This window comes from Phoca vitulina, unplaced genomic scaffold (assembly GCF_004348235.1).
Source record: "Phoca vitulina isolate PV1807 unplaced genomic scaffold, GSC_HSeal_1.0 scaffold12, whole genome shotgun sequence".
Taxonomy (NCBI): domain Eukaryota; kingdom Metazoa; phylum Chordata; class Mammalia; order Carnivora; family Phocidae; genus Phoca; species Phoca vitulina.
In genome coordinates this window covers 24,112,904-24,133,744 of record NW_022589715.1, presented here as the reverse complement: position 1 = coordinate 24,133,744, position 20,841 = coordinate 24,112,904, and the positions used below count along the sequence as shown (strand labels likewise).

The following is a 20,841-nucleotide window of genomic DNA, read 5'->3' as shown; positions in this document are numbered from 1 at the left end:
ACTGATACATACAGTAATTTGGATGAATATCAAAGACACTATGCGGAGTGAAATATGCCAGTCTCAAAAGTGTACATATGTACACCATTTATACCATTTATGTGACATTCTCAAAGACACAGAACTATAGAGATGGAGAACATATCAGTGGTTGTCAAGGGTTAGGGATGAGGAGAGGACTATAAAGGAAAAGCACAAGAGAAGTTTAAAAATTAGTAACATAAAGATAGCTAGAAAATCCCAAAATCCTTGGAGGATAAAATAAAATACACACAAACACACCCAAATAACACATGGATCAAAGAGGAAGTCTCAAGAGAAACTTAAAAATATTTTATACTAACTGAAAGTACAACTTACCAAATTTTTGTGATGAAGAAAAAGCAGTGCATACAAGGAAATGTACAGCTACAGGACTCCAAGTATATGACTTTATGGGAAAAGCAAAATTATGGAGATAGTAAAAAGATCAGTGATTGCCAGGGGGTGGACAAAGGAGTGGAGGAGGTATGAATAGACGGAGCACAAGAGACTGTTAGGGCAGTGAAACTATTCTGGATGGTACTGAATGGAGGACATGTGTCATGATATATGTATTATTATGTATATTTACTATTTATATTATAAAATCCATAGAATATACAACACAAAGAGTGACCCTATATAAATTATGGACTTTTTTTAAGATTTATTTACTTATTTGAGAGAGAGAGAGCACAAGTGGGAGGGGCAGTGGAAGAGGGAAAGAGAACCTCAAGCAGACTCCTCGCTGAATGCGGAGTCCAATGGGGGGCTTGATCTCAAGACCCTGAGATCGTGACCTGAGCTGAAACCCAAGAGTCAAATACTTAACTGACTGTGCCACCCAGGTGCTCCAAACTATGGCTTTAGTTAATAATAGGTGTCAGTTTGGGCTCATCAATTGTAAAAAAAGTAACCACACTAATGCAAGATAGAGTGAAGGGGTATATGGGAATTTTCTGTAGTTTCCTCTAATTCTGAGTAAACCTAAAACTGCTTTAAAAAAAAATCTATTAATTTTCTTAAAAAGACAAAAAAGCCATTCATTATTCAAATATGGAAAAACAGTTATAAATCTTGGAAAACAACAGTCACCAGGAACAATACAGCAGCCAAAAGTTCTGGCCACTGCAAGTGGCCAAGAAATTCTCACAATGTCCAAGAAACAAGTGAGATGTTCACTACAAGCTTCCCTTACCCAAAACGTAACTGTAATCTAAGCTAATAAAGGCCATTCAAGTTTTTGTAAAATACAAGGGGAAAATAAAGTCAAAGAAATGAGTCTGATTTATAAGGAAGTGGATACTATTTTTATCAAATTGTATTTATATGCTTCAGAGCTCAAAAAAATAATTAACATTAAAATAAATGTATCATTACGGCTGGGATCACAAACTACTTAAATATACATCTATATAATTACAGATACACCAAACAGTATCATTTCCTGATGATCCATAAAAAGTTCCAAAATGACACTATAATCCACCATAGGTTTCTCCTCAAAATTCTTGAAAAGGAGGAACTCCAAAAACAAAGAGATCAATGTGCTATTATACCTTAAACTAGGGATCTGTAGTCTGTGTGTGTTGGAAAGGAGATATTTAAGAAACCATGGAGGTTTGGTTATCACAATAACTGGTAGGTAGCCAGGCACTAATGGCAGTTAATGGGCAATGCCAGGAATATTAGACATCCTGACGTGTGTGGAATAGTCCTACAAAAGGAAGAAATGTCCCACATCACTCTCAACCATCTGATGCTCCAGTCCACATCCGTGTAAGCCAAAAAACTCTGAATCCATAACTTAAAGCTTCCTTCTACACAGCATTAATACACACTGAACTTTCAAAAATACAATGACTATGTAAATTGAGGGAAAACTGCATTCTGTTGTTCAGAACTTAACAAACAGTCGTTTGCTAATTGAGAAAATTAAGCACCAATCGTGATGCTGCTTATGATATTTAAATTGCAAACACGACATGCTGGTATGCGCCTGTATTACATCTCTAATATACGAAGTAAACAAGTACCTGACTCTTTCATTATGCCTTCGATACATTCCATTATGTCTTCAAGTATTTTTAAACAGAATACGTAATTATTTGGCTATTGTTGATAATGCTGCTATAAACATCAGTGTGCATGTATCCCTTCAAATCAGTACTTTTGTATCCTTTGGGTAAATACCTAGTAGTGCAATTGCTGGAGGTTAGTTCTATATTTTTAACTTTTTGAGGAACCTTCATACTGTTTTCCCCCATCCCTGAAGCAAAGATTTCCTCACAGAGAGATGGCCAGGATCCACCACAGTAACACCTACTTCTCCCCACTGTATAAATACTCAGTTCCCAATTACTTATTGGTTCCTTAAGGTTGGAGTGAGAGAAGAGACCAAATGGGGAAATGTCTGGTAGAAGCCCCACTGGGGAAAGCTGCTTAATAAACTATTTTAAAAGACATAGGCTCAGTTCTATTTTCTGGGCCCACAGCTCTTGGAATTACATTGTTACAGCACTGGTCTTAAATGGTGCCTGCTTGGGCGCCTGGGTGGCTCAGTCGTTAAGCGTCTGCCTTCAGCTCAGGTCATGATCCCAGGGTCCTGGGATCGAGTCCCACATCGGGCTCCCTGCTCAGCGGGAAGCCTGCTTCTCCCTCTCCCACTCCCCCTGCTTGTGTTCCTGCTCTCGCTATCTCTCTCTCTCTGTCAAATAAATAAATAAAATCTTTAAAAAAAATAAAAAATAAAAAATAAATGGTGCCTGCTTCACATTCACTCATGCACACCTGGATAGGCTGTAATAACAATACTATACAAGTCAACATATTCTATCACAATTTTTATGTCATGATAATATTTTATTATAAATTTCTTTTACTTCTTATTACTACAATTAGGGTATTATATTAGTTTCTGAATTTTACATGTAAGTAGATTATATTATCCATGAATTTTATTTCAGGATTGTAAGGGGAGGGGGGCATAACAAAACATTCCTTATAAGAAGACAGTGTTAGGTCAGCAGGGTTAGTACATTAAACTATTTCATCTCTCCCCTGAAATTCTGCAATAGTCCCTCAATTAGATCCCTTTTCGTTTAATCTGGTCATCACACTGCTTACCGGTAAACCTTCCTAAAACACAAAACCTGGTCATGCCCTTCTGCTGTCCATAAGCATTTATTAGGGCTGACAGAAAAACAGCACTCAAGTCCCTCTGGGATAAGATACTATTACTTGCCCAACAATCTTTCTTTTCAGGAACTTCCTCTCCCCATCATACTAAAAACTGTCCTCACTATGGAAGAACTGAGAACACCTCTCTCATCTGTTCTACTTCATTATTGAATGCTATTCTTAATATGTTTTGCTGGGCCACACCTCCGATCCTCATCTTCTCAATGTGGGAGAAGGTTCCTGTGCTTAGTCCTTGGACTTCTTCTTTAAATACACTCACTTGGGGCGCCTGAGTGGCTCAGTCGTTAAGCGTCTGCCTTCGGCTCAGGTCATGATCCCAGGGTCCTGGGATCGAGCCCCACATCGGGCTCCCTGCTCAGCAGGAAGCCGGCTTCTCCCTCTCCCGCTCCCCCTGCTTGTGTTCCCTCTCTCGCTGTGTCTCTCTCTGTCAAATAAATAAATAAAATCTTTAAAAATAAATAAATAAATAAATACACTCACTCTCTGGGTGATTCCATCCAGTTAAATGATGAGTCTCAAAATTGTATTATGGCTTAAACCTCTCCCCTGAACCACAGACCCTACTCAGCATCGCTACTTGGATGTCTTATAGGCATCTCACACTGAACATATCCAAAATCTAACTTTGACTCCCTCTCCCAGCCCCTTCTCCCTCACCAAGACCTACTCCAACCACATTCTTCTCCATCTTGATAAACAGCAATTCCATTCTTTCAGCTATTCAAACCAAAAGCCTGTAGAGACATTCTTGATCTCTCTTTATCCTACAATCCACTCAGTCTACCTCTTGGTTCAGGGTTGAGCATATGATTGAGCATATGACCCAAACTGAATCATTTCCTGAACTTTTGTTGAGGTTATCTGGAGAAGTATATGGCTAATGTTTAGTAAGCCTAGAGTTGCTAATGGCCATTTTTGCCACCCTGTAGAAAAAGTCTTCTTAAGAATGAAATCATCACAAAGAAAAGCAGATATAATTAGCACATTAGATCCATCTGTGGATCCATTCTTGGAGCTTTCAATTATGTGCAGCAGTAAATTCCCCCTTTTTTTGGAGAAGGCAATTAGACTTAGGTTTCTGTCACTGAAAAGAAAAGAATTCTTACCACTATTACAAGCATGTATTTAGTTTTTAAATCCCTTAAGATTATTCTTTCTCTACCATCAACCCCCAACTAGATAGTAAAACCCACGAGCAGAAAGACTAGATCTTCACACCTGTATCTACAGCGTTAATAGTACATCGTCTGATGCACAGTAGATACTCAATAAATATTTACTGACTGAAACCAAAAGGGTTTTTTTTAATATTTAAAACTTCCTTTCAGCTAGAAGTACTACTGAAGAAGGACTTCTGCATTGGCAGAAAGGTTAGATTGTATGATTTTAAAGATTTCCTTTAGCACCTTAATTTTATGAATCTATGAGTTCTTTATTTCACTGACTTGTACTAAGAAATCCTAGATACACCACTTCCCTGTCTCCCCAGTTCAGTCCTTTCCACCTCTGCCAATCATGTATATTCACAATCCCCCTTCAATGGCACAACCCTTCTGAGATTTCTCTCAGGTCTTGCTCTATGATTTAAGAAAGTCCTGTCTTTTATAGATGATCAAGCTCCCTACCTTTCAATATTCTTTCAAATCCAGAGTTTCATCTCTTACACGAAGTATTTTGTTGATTAATGGTCTTGGAACCAGTGCTATCTCAATTTTCAATGCTCTTCACTTACTTTTCACACTTTTGTACACACTATACAAGATGCATTTATTCCCACTACTTATATCTATCCAATAAAATGATTCATATACCTTTTATGCACAACATAAATATGTTTAATAATGATGAAGATGCTTGAATGCTTCTTAAACATATTGCTTTCCTATCTTTAGGATAATATGGACCTCAGCTGTATATCCCTTCTACAAAATCAAGATGACGTGTTTTACATACCACTCAAAACAAGCACAACTAAAACATCTTGCTTCACCATGATACAGGTATGCACCCAAAACAGTACAATCTAGAAGAGAGGAGAGTTATTGATAAATGCTATGTGTTCAGGGCATATCACTAACTGGTTCTTCGAATTTTGTACTGACTTTCATATCTGGAATTCTAAAATGCAAATTTTCTGTAGCTTATTTTCAAAAAAGACATAAAAAGCTGAACAAGATCTCTCCCAGTTTAAAGACAGCATTTAAACATTCTATTAGTCTGATGTCATTGAACAGAATCTCCTAAAAAAATATCTACCATTAAAAGCTGGGATTCTATGTAAGTAACTGACCCTGCAAACTGAGCCAATTACTTGAATACTTATGTTGTGGAATCTTTATGGCTCATAAGATCCCCTTAGGCAGTTTCAAGCAGCTAAATGCCTTAAACTTGCATGTCATACATCAGCATTAGAAAAACAATACACAAAACACAAATTCTTTTACATATACTCTATCTTTGGCTCAGTAAGACATTTATATGATGCTTTCCTCTATGTTCTATTAATATGTCCACTATACCCAAATCAAGCTTTAGCTTCCTCCATAGAATTTAAAAAACCAAAAAAATAAAACAAAAAAACCACAAACAAAATACACATACACACACCCCTCAAAGGCTTTTTTCAAAAAAACCCTCATTGAATAGAAGGTAGATTCTGAAGAACAGCCCTTATGAAAGAGCTGACAGGAACAGACGAAGCTCTGAACCAATATGTATGCATCATATTTTAGTTAGAAATGTAGTTTTTCAATTTTTGAGGGGAGGGAAGAAAATCAGCTTTGCTTATGATAAGTCATTCTTAGTCTTTAGAGAATGCCCTGACCATTTTCTGTCTCTTAACTCAACCTTTCAAATGATTTTTTTTAAAAGGTTCAAACACTACAGAGCATCTGATTTAGTGAAAAGCACTTTAAGTACCTCTCCAAGTACTCCCCATTGGATCAAAATGTCATAGAAATGTTGTAAACACTATCCGTCATGTTCCAGAGAACAATTTAAACAAACATTGTTTTGCTCTTTTGTCTGGAAAAGTAATTTCTGAAGTGAAGAGTTCAAAACTTTTAGCCCTACATACTATGCAGTAAGAAAAAAAAATACATCTTTTAAGCATCAGAAGCAGAGTACACAATAGGCTTTGTCTTGTTAAACAAAAGAACATGCTTTTCCTTTCAATCATTTCCAGCTGTATGATCTGGCCTTCATGGAATCAGAAATTAACAGCATATGGCATCTGGCTACCTGCACAGACTGCATATAAAATCCGAAGCCTTCAATAAGATTAACGGGTCTAGCGGTTGAGAGGGGGAACCACCAAACGCTATTTCCAAAGTTGAGAAAAAATTTTGCCTATCTAATCAGATGTCAATTGTATTCTTGAGAAATGACTCCAATCACAGTATCTTCCCTAGCCCCCTAGGCAGTTGAAGAAGATACCACCACTGATTCATAACTGTTTTGGTTCTCAAACAAGCAAGGAATTGATTAAAAAAATAAAAAAATTTTAAAAACCCAAAACCAAGAAGTTCTGGGTTAACCTACCTTATGAAACAGCACAGTGATACTCTGGACCCAAATGAGCCACAAACAAAAAAACTCAAATGACATGATTCTTGTAATAAGTTCCACCAAGTCTTGGTACCAGAATGTGGAACTAATACAGAACCTGGGACTCAAAGGTCTTTAAGGGCCTTCCAAAATAAAAACATTCCAGACAAAATATTAATTTACCTTTCTTATTAAGATCAACAGACCAAAAACCTACTAACTCTTGGAATATTTTTCAGTGTTTCAGAATCTATACAAACCCTAATCTCTAACATGATTCTCAGCTGTCAGAGCATAAATCCTAGACCTTCCTTCCTGCAGCTCGATAGGGTGGAGGGAATGAGTGCACAACAATAAAAAATAATTAAGTACCTTCATACTTAAAAGAAATAGTTGCTCAAAATGCCGCAGACTGATCCTTTCCGGTCCCTCCCTAACGCTTTCTTCTACAGCTTCAGGCACTCAACACCTTCAAGTCTACTCTTCACACTTTTAATCCTATTTAATACTTTTATCTGGACCCTCTCCAAAGTATTATAGCTGAGTTCCAGTGGGCCCAAAAGTCAAACAGTGGTATATTCCTTGACAGTTTACTTCTTAACTCCTAGAGGAGAGAGAAAATATAATTTATTAATAAATATTATGAGAAGTGGGCTTAAAACAATTTCATCAATAAACTTTAATTCTGCCCTCAAGCATTTGGATCCCATAAAAGAGTTCAACAGTGCCTTAAGTGAAGACAGAGGAGGAAACCCAAACACATTCAAAGGCAGAATTAAAATCTTATAAAGGCATACAACTCAGAATAGACAAAATAAAAAGATGGGCCATCCATGACAGAGATAACTATTGTTTTTTAAGGCATCCATAGTCTAATAAGCACAATCAACCATTGGAATTCCTATATCAAATGCTCTTTTACTGACTATGGGAATTACTAGATTCCAGGAGAACTATTTGGATTAAACAAAAAAAAAAAGAAGAAGAAGAAGAGCAAAAACCTAAAAGAATAACAAACCCATTTTCATCTCAGATTCTCCCTCTCCCCACAGTTCTCACCAGGACCCTGAAGGCTGACAACATCAATGTATTGCATACCCTGAGGCACTAGGTCAAATGCAGGAATCTATCACAGCTGCTTATGTTTTATCTTCACTTGAAATTTCAGAAATGCAAATGCAATATACCAACAGCTGTTCACACTTTCAACTTTTTCTTGCAAAGCTGGTCATGAAATGTGGCTTGCTGAACATTTGTAACACGATTACCAATTTCTGTTTCAGTGGCTATATATGCTGCTGCCACTAGCGTCTGATCTGATTTCACTGCCCAGTGGTGAGACAGCTTGGCTGGACTGGCACTGGTTCCCTGAAGGAGATGGCAGTGGGCAGGAGATAGGGTTGCTTATTAAGGAACTGAAGCAGACTAATAGCTAAAACATACACGAGAGCAGTCTATTTAAATTAGGAACACAGATATACTTAACATGTGCGTACATCAGATGGGTGTGCAATGGAAATTTTCAATAAGTGCATTTGATTAAAATTTGCTTGGACCTACTGTTTTACTGCCTACTAGTATTTCATATAAGACACACGCAAAAATACTTCAAGATGCAATCCCTCTCCTCTAGAAGTTAACAAACTGAGTGATTCTTAAAATTACTCTGGGCTATGAACCTTGAAACCCTAATGAAAGGTGTGGACCCTCTCTCCAGAAATATATGCAAGTACGCATAATATTGCATTTAATTTCGGAGGGTTAATGGACCTCTTAGACCTATAGATCATGGGCCACAATTAAGAACTCCAGTTCTTAAAAAAAAAAAATCCTTTAAGGTAAAAAAGGAAATATGGGTCTCTTAGTCGCAATCTGTCAAGATTATGTTTTTGAAAGCGTATTTTCAGTGAGAGAAGAAAGGAAGTTTGAGAGAAAGAATAACACTTTTCTAACACTAAAAAATTGGTAATTTCATGGGACTTCACTGATGGTACTGTAAAATGAATTGGAAGGAAGTGACAGAAAAAGTGTACATTTATAACCAGAGAAAAATTCCTGAAAAAGAGAGAAATAAGGAACCTTGGAATTATTAAATCAGGGGCGCCTGGGTGGCTCAGTCATTAAGCGTCTGCTTTCGGCTCAGGTCACGATCCCAGGGTCCTGAGATCGAGCCCCGCATCGGGCTCCCCGCTCTGCAGGAAGCCTGCTTCTCCCTCTCCCACTCCCCCTGCTTGTGTTCCCTCTCTCGCTCTCTCTCTCTCTGTCAAATAAATAAATAAAATCTTTAAAAAAAAAAAAAATTATTAAATCATTGAAGCTGACAGACACGGCAACAGAAGATTTCAAAAGAAAAATAAAATATAACCAATGTTTAGCTGAAGACAACGACTCTGGTATTAGTGGCCAGAGTACCAGCCCAGGTGATACCTGCACAGAAGGGAGATGAAAAGCACAAACTCAGAGGGGCACCTGGGTGGCTCAGTCAGTTAGGAGCACAAACTCAGAACACATGATCCGGGATTGGATCCTAAACCAAACAAGTTGTTTTCTCTTTTATAAAATTTGAATAAGGTTTATAAATTGGATAATATGAATATTAATTTCCTAATTTTGATAATGTGATTATAAAGAGAATGCATTTTTTATAGGGGACATATCTGCAGCTAACTCTAAAACCAACTGAAAAAATAATATGTGTATGTAATTATATGTAGAGAGAGAAGGATGAAGCAAATACAGTATAATGTTAACATTTGGGCACTCTGGATAAGGCGTATACGGACTGGTTTGCACCACAACTTTTCTTTAAATCTGAAATTACTTCAAAAAAAATTTTAATCATGTGCTCTGAAGTATAGCTGCCTAGGTTCAAAACCCTTGCTCTGCCACTAATTAGCTACGTGGCCCTGGGCAAGTAAATTCTGTGACCTCTCTTTGCCTCTGTTTCCTCATTTGTAAAATGGGGATAATACACAGTACAATCTCAAGTTGTTGTAAAGAAAAATGATAATAATTCACGTAAAGTGTTTATTAGAACCATATCTGACAAATAAGAAGCACTCAAACCTTATCATTACTGTTGTTCCTTTCCAAATATCATCCTTATTCCCTGCCCCTTTCATCCCAACAGTCTGTCTAGACCAAGTCATTATAGAAAAAAAGGACAGAAACAAACTAACAATGGAAAAAGCATGGTTTTTCATCTTTAGCCTCTGTGCAGGCACCCTGCTTCCAGGCTGGCCGTCCTTTAGCCTACTCTGTTTGCTGGGTGGGGGTGTTTTTTATTTTCTTTCTTTTTTTTTTTTTATTAGGCTCCACACCCAAACATGGGGCTTGAACTCACAACCCCTAGATCAAGAGTCACATGCTCTAGTGATTGAGCCAGCCAGGTGCCCCAATCAGGGGGTTTTCTACACATACAACTCTGAAAAGTCAATGCCTTCCTTAAAACCTTAGTATTAGCTTTAAGAATAAAATTCCAATTCCTTTAATTTATTATATAAAGTCCATCATGACTTGGTTACAGCATAACCCTCTGTTCTCATTTGTCAACACATTTCCACAAATACTCCTTCACTCAGGCCTCCAAGAACTACTGTAGTTCTCTGAATACCAACCAGCAGTCCCCAAAACAGAATATTCTCTCTGCCTAGAATAGGATTTCATCCTCATTCATCTAGCCAACTCATATTCACCCTCCAAACTTATCTTAGTATGATGTAGATGTCCCTTTGAGCACACAAGACCCTACACGCACACTTCCAACACAGTGTCATACTATAATCACGGATGGGTCTGTAGTACTCATGACGTTCTAAGCTTCCTAAAGGCAAGAACTCTGTAAGTCTTTGAATTCCAAGCACAAAACCTGATACAAGATAGACTTTCAATTAGCGTTGAGTGGATGAATCTCGACAAGAGTATCTTGACAAGAAAAGCATTTGTCAAAGGCAGGGGGCTTATGCATAAGTCAAATCTATACTTTTAACTAAGTATGTAAAATGTCAGCCATGCAAGTTTCTACCATAAAAAAACTAGCTTCATACCTCAAGAGCTTAGAGAAAGTAGATGGCAGTGCGGTTTGGATAGAAAGGGGATTCCCCTGAACACACGTTCATGGATTTCCTCACAGACACCAGTCACAACAATATTGTGGCATTAAGTTGTTAAAAACAATATTAATAACTGAAAATGTTTTTGCTGCCAGAGCAGCCATACACACCATATAAAATAAGAATTCTTCTAGTCCTTCTCTCCACTACCCATGAAATAGAATGGCCTAATATTCGGCTTATAAAGTTATTTCTAACCAGAGTATCTGAAAAAAAGAACTAATGCAATCTGTCTGAGAGGGCTTTTAATCTTGCTAGTCACAGTGCCTGGTTAATTCCTGTAGCTGAAGTCTTGACCAGAGTTCCCTTTCACACCATGAGTTGGGCAAAACACATGGCCAAATAAAAAAGGTGCTGGAAACAGGCCCTTGAGCCATATTAAACACAATGGAAATAACACTTGAAAATAGTATCCTTCCCAGCTGGGTAAGAAACACAATGGCTCCAACCATCTGCTCTTTCAGCTTAAGATTCCTTTTCCACAAATGGATAGACTGACTTATTATTTATTCCATTCAAGAAACAAGATCCCCAGAGTTGAAGATCATAATATAAACCAGATAAAATTCAGACAGTAGTAAGATAAAAAGTGTACAAACTCCTAGACACGTTTTACTGTTTTTCTTTTTATATTATATTCTCCACCTCCTTTACTATCCTGTCTGTAAAAAAGCTCAGTAAGAAGCTTCTGGGAAGAAAACATGTTGTACAATAATTCTGAAAGGAGAAATGATGGCCCAGAATGCAAACAAACCACTGGGTAACCATAAGAGATGAGGAGAAAGCAGAGGAGAAAACCAACTACTCACTCATTTGATAATTTAAAAAGATTTAAGTCATTGGTGACAAAGTAACCATCTATTGATATGTGAAATGATTTGTCTCTGACTTTCTAAATGCAACTAAGGAGAAAACTGTAAGGAAGAAATCCCTTTTGATTCCACAGAGTTAAAGTAGAAAGGTTATGAAGCTATTCTATGGTATTGTTTTATAATGTAGATCTTCAAATCCTATTGTAAATACCAGAAGAGATTATTCTTTCAATTGCCCCCATAAAGTTCTCATGCAACTCTAGGGTTCTGTGGAACAACATTTGAAAACCGCAGGAACAGGTTTCTTATTCCCAACTGCAACTCATTTTCCATACTCCTTAGAATACCAAATTCTATGGAAATTTCGCAAATTTTGCAAGAACTTGGCAAATCTTGCTGCCCAGGAATACTGAAAAAGGACTGACCAGCAACAGAGTCCTATAAGTCTGACAGTTTTTGCACAAACCACAACACACTGTCTACATTCTGCAAAGAAAAATACTTCCTTTGAAAGCTTTCGGCGTCTGATTGAGTTTCACTGGATTATGAGTTCCTAGAAGGCAGAACTAAGTCTTTGTCATTTTTGAATCTCTACCTTCCTCAATTTTTCCCACCCAATGTCTAGCACAGAGCTTTACACATAAGAAGAGGCTCTTTTAAAAATATTAGGAACAATCAAATATCCAGAAATAGAAGAATAGTTATATTATGTTATATAAATGCTATTAAAAATTATTTGGTAGATTATACTCATGGACATTAACTACATCTAAGATGTGAATGAAAAGGATATAGTTTGTATGTACAGTTCAAGCCCACTTTTGTAAATATGTAATGCTGACATGCCTATATACATAAATGACTTCCACTTATCCACAGATAAAATCTAGACTCTTTTTATCAAAAGGTTATCTGTGAGGGGCGCCTGGGTGGCTCAGTCTGTTAAGTGACAGATTCCTGATTTCAGCTCAGGTCATGATCTCAGGGCCGTGGCATCAAGCCCCACGTAGGGCTTCAGGCTCAGTGGGGAGTCTGCTTGAAATTTTCTCTCCCTCTGCCCCTCCCCCCACTCACATGCTCGAGAGCACGCTCTCTCTCTCCCTCTCTCTCTCTCTCCTCTAAATAAGTAAATTAATTAAATATGTTTTTTTTGAAGATTTTATTTATTTTTTTGACAGAGAGACACAGCGAGAGAAAGAGCACAAGCAGGGGGAGTGGGAAAGGGAGAAGCAGGCTTCCCGCTGAGCAGGGAGCCCGATGCGGGGCTCGATCCCAGAACCCTGGGATCACAACCTGAGCCAATGGCAGACGCTTAACGACTGAGCCACCCAGGCGCCCCTAAAATCTGTTTTTAAAAAGGTTATCTGTGAGCTTTGGGATTTTTAAATGTTTCTCACATTCCTGCTTATATACACCTTTATATAGTACATGAAATGTTTATATAATGAATCCCTCCCATAGATACCAAATAATAAAAATGTTTTCATGCTGGAAAAAGTCAACTAAATTTAACTCTCTAAGCCAACTACTATTCTTCTCCTTCCCAAGTCCCTGAAGTGACTTCAGCCCTGGTATCCCTTAGGGCATAGCTCCTTCTCACTTGTCTTATCACTCTACCTTTCTGTCTTATTTTTCTTTGTGTTTTCTTAACTCGCTTCATCTGTGTCCAACAAGACCAAAAGTCACTCTCTGGGCTATTACAATTTGTTTTTATATCCCTTCCATCTCTTATTCCTCATTTCCCACACCAAGCCAAAAATAAATGTTGACCATAGTGAGATAGCACTACACACCCACCAGAATGACTAAAATTAAAAAGACTGACCACAACAGGGTGCCTGGGTGGCTCAGTTGGTTAAGCGACTGCCTTCGGCTCAGGTCATGATCCTGGAATGCCGGGATCGAGTCCCACATCGGGCTCCCTGCTCAGCAGGGAGTCTGCTTCTCCCTCTGACCCTCCTCCCTCTCATGCTCTCTCCCTATCATTCGCTCTCTCAATAAATAAATAAAAATCTTTCAAAAAAAAAAAGATGTTTAAAAAAAGACTGACCACAACAAATGTTGGCGAGGTCAGGCAATTGAAACTTTTCATATATTAATAGCAGGAATACAAAATGGTACGACCACTTTGCAAAAGAGCTTGGAGTATTTCCATAAAACTCTCACCCAGAATTCTACTCCAGGTATGTTTACCCAAGAGAAATGAAACAGATGTCCACAGAAGACTTATACAAGGACGTTCACAGTGGCTTTATTCATAATAGCTGAAAATTGAAATGTCTACAGGGTCCATCAATAGAAGAATGAATAAACAAATTCTGTTAAATTCATAGAACAGAACAAAACTCAGCAATGAAAAGGAATGAGCTACTGAAACATGTTAACAATTTAGATGCACCTCAAAATCACTGTGCTGAGTGAAAGAAGCCTTACTGCCTGGTTCCATTTATATGAAGTTCTACAACAGGCAAAACTAAATCTCTGATAGAAAAAACTGGTTGCCTATGGGGAGGGAAGGGCTGAGTAGAAAGGAGCATGACAGAACTTTCTGGGGTGATATGGGTTTAGGTTAAACAGGTGTATGCATTTGTTAAAAGCTCACTTCGGATTTGTACATATCATGGTATTTGAAATTTACCTCAAAAGAAACAATAATCCAATATTAAACTCTAGCTAATGTTATGCATGCTGAAGTATTTAGAGACGAAGTGTACTGATGTTTCAAACTTACTTTGAAAAACATAAAAAAGATGCGATGGCTGATGGATGACAGATGGAGAGAAATATGATAAAGCAAGTATTGTAGGACGTTAATTGTAGAATCTAGGTGGTGGGTAAACATAGGTGATAACTTTTCTGTAGGTGTAAAACTTGTCAAACTAAAATGTTAAGTCGAAAAGTGAACTGTGATCTTCAACTCAAATTACTTTTTGCTCAGTCTCCAGAGACAGCCAGCCGCATTTTGTAGCCAGCAACGTCCAATTTCCCTCTACTGAGACCACTAGGCAGGCACACTTAGCGTGCTACTTAGCAGAGGAGTCAGAAGTGGTAAATCAGCAAGCTTGCCTGGAGGGAAAACTGGCCCCAAAGGATGAGCCAAACAGGAAACTCACTGGTGCAAAGCAATCAAAGAACAACTACACTACTACTAACTAAAACAGCCACCTTTGGTGACTACTTTCTTGAGCTAAAACACCAACAGCACTTTCAACCAGTACAAATCCCCTTCGGGGGAGTCTGCCACCACCACCCAAATATTCACTAACATTCTTAGGCGGCTTTTCTTCCCTAAGTACAACCAGAAGTACCTTCTAACAAAAACACACACAGCTTTGAATTGTAGCATGGGACAGATTTATGGAATATGGAAGACATTAAAGTATTCGCTTTCTCTCTGAAAATAAAGGGCGCAGACTCATAAACAATGCCTGAAAGGCATTTCAGCAGCTTAATCCACACAGGACATGTTTTGCTTTTTCAGAAAATCAGGAACTGTTGGGTACAGGAAGCCATAAACAACAAGAATTTGGCTTAAAAAGGAGAACAAAATAAATGTTTTTTATGGAAATCACTTAACGTTTTTTGAAGGGGTTTATTTATATGTGACAAGGTCTACAAGACACAACTCGGTACATAAGCAGCAGCTCTTACAATAGATCTAATATTGATTGACTTCTCACAACAGTGGCACCAAGCAGAACCAGTCTGTCAGCATTTCCATCAACAACTACATTTGCTGGCCTTAATAATTCCCTTTTTCCAATTTTCTCCAGACAGAGAAAACCACTTAGCTAGTTCTCAGCATTCAAACCCAGCCAAGAGTTTTTCTTTTAAGTTCCATCACACATGAAGTCTGGAGTTTTGGAAAGTGCATTTCCTTAGTTAGGTAGGCGCAGTCTTTCAAGTTTAAAAGGCAAAAGAGTCATGATAGAAAAACCACCCACAGAATTCTGTAATTTAACAAAGATGCCATACACAAAATTCACTGAGTTAATAAAGTTTAAGATAGAATAAAACAGACAATACCACGGGTGGTAGGAGAAAGATACTCTCTTAGAGAAAAATACTATTTTCAAAAGGTATCTTAGAATATACAGTTATGATCTGATATTCCTACTGAAGCAAAACAAGTTATGAAGAAAACAGATTTTTTTTGTCAAGGAATAGTATCTGGAAAAGTCCAGGTTTCAGAAATGGTTAGCGTTCTGCTTTGAAACTTCTGTGTAACCCTAAGTAAGAGTGTGAATTCTTTATTTACCCATCAATAAAATTAGCCAAACTTTCTTAATTATTTATGTTCAAAGACTTTGAACTTCTCCTAAAGGCAATAGTAAATAAGCATTGAAGCTATAGTCTTACCTCTTCCCACTATAAAAGAAGAGGCCCTGTACAATACAAATAAATAGTGCTTCTACCCCAAATGATGATACTCAGCACAAATATCCTACACAAATTGAGAATACATATCCAATGCACACTAAAATCATAAGATCTTAGTTTCTCCCCCAACTTTCACGTCTATGTTTTTCTTACTCAGTAGTACTTTATGAATACCCTGGAAATGGTTTTCCTCGATGCTCAAAAATATATAAATCATTAACTATTGGGACACTATGCAAAACCTACCATTTTATACAATACCACTGGCTGTACAGCTGCCTTCTTTTTTTTTTTTAATGTAAAAAAGAAGACTGCACGGGGTGGGTCTGGATGACTGAACAGACCAGTCTGACAAGGGTCTTGGAGAAGAATGCTTTGGAGAGGACACTGGAAAAGTAGGTTGGGGCCATACTGGTAAGATTCAAATGACCAACTGTGAGGTCTAGATTTTGTTCTGATGAAAATGCAGAGTCACAGAACATTGTGAGCAGGCAAGTGACAGGTGGAAAAGGAGATGCAGGAAAATTAAGGGTGCCTGGCTGGCTCAGTCGATAGAGCATGCAACTCTTGATCACGGGGTTGTGAGTTTGAGCCCCACAGTGGGTGTAGAGATTACTTAAAAATAAAATAAAATAAAAATCTTTAAACAGGCACATCAGATTAAATGCCAGTGAGACAAGGGAAGAGAAATAAGAGGGAAGTCGGAACACAATGTCCAAGCTTCTTTTATTATGTTTTCTTTGGTGAAAACTAACTCACATGATTTCAAGTTAAAGATGGTAGATTGAGCATGTGCACGGAGCTGAACTCCCTCCTCAAAACTCACTAAAACAAAACTAAACAGCCTTTTTTAAAAACGCATAAACCTATAAAATCAAAGAATACAAAAGAACCAAGAGCAACAAAACGTTGGAAACTGGAAAGCAGAGGGCCCGGTTGGTAATCAAAGCAAGGAGTAGGAAAAGCCAGTGGCAGCCTGACCCACATCACGCTGGCAGCTCAAGGTATCTGGAAGGGAAGACAGAAAATGCAGCCTGAATGGGCTAAGCTGAAAATCTGCTTATGAAGCAATTAGACCCCCCAATCCCCTTTTTAACTTCATTTGGCCAAGCACCTATCCTTCTCTCACAAAAGCAAAAAGCTAGGGATTTGTTTTACAGAAAAGATAAAACAGAAGGTCTCAACTTGGAGAGAAGTGTCACTAGTGAGAAGATTAAGTATCATCCTGAAAATGAGGAATTAAGCATGACTTAATTCTTACTGACTGTTGAGATCACCAATCTCTTTTTCCCACTTAGACTCCTTAAAATGAGGACAGGCAAGAAGGATTCTAGAAGTTCCTACTCGGGGTAATTTGATCAGCGGGGGCGGGGTGGGGTGGGGGGAATCACCAAAAGACATTGACAAAGGAAGTTTCTTCCCAAGGAAATCATCCATCCAGATCATCCTACAGGTGAGAGGAGGGGATGGGGGAATAAATTCAATGGAAGTTGAAGTTATTGGCTATGTAAGCATGCTTCATCTTGGATCCACTAGAAACTCACATTTATCGCTGAGTATATATAGAAATAGGGTCCAGACTTCTTATTGCTATTGACTACTGTCTTATTCCTACTCCTACTCCTTCTAGGAGAAGCTGAGACAAGGATTTGAGTCTAAGGGATTTATGTGGGAGAGGACCCCAGGAAGGACTTTTAGGGTCATAAGGAAGTGAGACCATAAAAAGAATGAAGTGAATAAAAGGCATCAAGCAAGTTAGGCCAACTAAAACTTAATTCCATGGGGAACTCAGAAATAGTATAAAACACTTACCTCAGAGGTATTCTCTACCATCCTCCCACCTGATGGGCAAAGGAGCTGAGGTATTTATAAACCAGCTTCCATCAGTTACTGATTGAGAGCCACTAGGACAGGAGGATGGGCAGAAAACTGGCATTAATATTCCCCATTTCTGGCATCCAAAGAAAGCCTTGAGGCAAGGAGAGGCAGGTGCTGACAACTGGAGGTTTGGTCAGCATGCACTGAAAGGATAAGCGCTGAAGGGATGTAAACAGGGCGCTAACAGCATCTGCTAATGTCCACCATGATAACTTGAGCTCATTTATCACTATCTTATCCAATGTAAGAAATTGTTTCTTGTAGGTTCACTCTTGAATCCTTTGCTTTCCCATCTTTTAGAAAGCTAATAATCTAGTAGTAAGTGAAAGGGCCCCTACATCACCAAGCACTTTTACAAAATTATCTAGCCAAAGCTGTACATAATTTTGGTTAATGACACTAACTTCATCACTCTGTATTGGAGCTGAACATTGACCACCCCCTATTTCACCAATGAGAAAATGACTCCAAAGCAATGAAATGATGCATTAGGTCCCAAAGTAAATTGAGGTAAAATTAAAAGCTAAACTCATGGCTCCCATTTTCAACTTTCAAAATGTACTGCCTGCTAGCTTTCACATTCACAGTAATTGTGCCAATTCCCAGCTCTAAGAATTTTAGCCCAAAGCAGCTGACCAGAATGTACATTGCTTTATTTCACCATTAAGTTACCAAAACTAGAAGTTATATCTGGCTGCAACATTAAATCTCTGAAAGGTAAATGCAACCTGAACCTCCCCTAGGCCCATCAATCTGAATACCCAATTAGGCTACTCTAATAGTACAATGTCTCTAAACTCATTGGCCAATAACTTAATTTATCAAAATGAATGGACCTCAGTTTCCATTTATCATATTCTCACAGCCCACTTTGTATGAGTTTTTCTCTTCTTTACAGAAATGCCTTCCTTTTTAATATCTACTTTGTGGGGTTTTTTGGGGAGGGGAGGGAGGAAGAGGAAGAGAATATTAAGCAGGTTCCAAACCCAGCATGGAGCCCGATGTGGGGCTCGATTTCACAACCCTGAGATCACGACCTGAGCAAAAATCAAGAGTCGGATGTCTAACCAACTGAACCACTCAGGTGCCCCAATATCTACTTTGTTTAAAGGTGGGTACCCCACAGTAGAAGAATAGGAATTCCCTATGATACCATCTGAAAGTCTCATATGGTAAGGTATTCAATTGCTTGGCACTAGAGTGAGGTTAGAGGAAAAGACTAGGTCAGAATGGATGGATCAATGTTCCTTCCCAAAACTCGGGTCCTATAGCAAAGTCTGGCCCACTGTACCAGGATCCTTACTCAAACGTTTATTTCTCCTAGGGTCTCTACTGTCTGTCCTTGCAATGTGATCACCTCATCTCAGATTAAGTATTTACAATTGTGCACAGTGTTTATCTTCTTTCCCCTGTCCTCCATGATATAGCAGACAAATGAAGGATAGAGCTAAGTGCTGCTTCAATGTCCCTGAGATTTCTCGGACGGTTAAGGAGACTGCCCAAAACATTTATAAGACACATTCAGTGGAGTATTACTTAATTTCTCATTCCAGCCTTGACTCTACCAACACATCCTATTATATGGGTTTGAAGTCTTCACAACAGGAGGGCAGAGATAGTTTATTAAAGTCCAGGAATTAAACCTTCAGTTCAAACAAGTTTATCATCAAGTTTCCATAGCCAGCCTGCCCAAAGAAGTTGCTTTTTCTCACAGCACTTACTTTTCTAGCCCCTAAGGCAGAGAGGAAAAAACACTAACTTGTTCACAAAAATGTCAACAATAACTACAAAACCTCTACACAGATGCTTCATATAATCAATGATCGTTTCATCATTTAAGTACCATCTGAGCACATGATAACCAAGGACAGCAATATTATAATTAATAAATGACTGATGGCCTTCTTCCTGTCCCCATGGGTATGCACATTCCAATCATTTCATGTCCATGGAACAAGAAATAAAGAGGAGTATCTTATTTTCCAAATTAAGCTAACCCTATTATTCCTTTATCTGTCCCCAAGTTGCTTCAACAGTTTTAATATTAGATGACAATATGTCAATTCACCTTTCCTAAAAAGGTCCTCAAGGAAATTTTCTTTTGAATCCCTTGGCAGTATCTAAGTCCTTGTACTTAATGGTCACACAAAAATGTCACTGACTACTACCGACTTGCTGACTGCAGTTAGGCACAACTTGTTGACAAACACTAATAACCAATCACACATCAGCCTTCCTAATCCGTTTGACAACGCTGTGTATACGGTATTAGTCTGAGTCTCTGAATATAGAGACTATTTTACCTACTTAGTTTTTTTTTTTTTAAAGATTTTTTATTTATTTATTTGAGAGAGAGAGAATGAGAGAGAGCACATGAGAGGGGGGAGGGTCAGAGGGAGAAGCAGACTCCCTGCCGAGCAGGGAGCCAGATGCGAGACTCGATCCAGGGACTCCAGGATCATGACCTGAGCCGAAGGCCGTCGCTTAACCAACTGAGCCACCCAGGCGCCCTTTACCTACTTAGTTTTAATTAGTTTTTTATAAAGTACAGAATCTTTTATGCTAAAGATTTCTGGGGCATTTAGGGCTCATTTCTTATTTTCCTTGTGGCATGACAATACAAAGAAAGCATGTCAGGCACTCAGTCAACTTAAATTCTACTGTTGTGAATTAAATCATGTCCCCCATAATCATAAAAAGATACCTTAAATTCCTGACTTCCAGAACCTATAAATGTGACCTTATTTGGAAATTATGTCTTTGTAGATATAATCAACTTGAGATCATCAGTGTGAGCCTCAATCCAATATGACTGGTGTCCTTATGAGAAAAGGAGAGGAGACACAGATACACGGGGAAAATATCATGTGATGATGAAGGAGGAAGAAATT

The 20,841-nt window shown here is 38.3% G+C and overlaps 1 protein-coding gene across 4 annotated transcripts in view; it reads right to left on the bottom strand.

The window, feature by feature from the left end:
• The window catches only part of EXOC6B (exocyst complex component 6B), a 594,595-nt gene that overhangs the window by 439,656 nt on the left and 134,098 nt on the right, over positions 1-20,841 (bottom strand). The gene's annotated exons all lie outside the window — the stretch shown is intronic.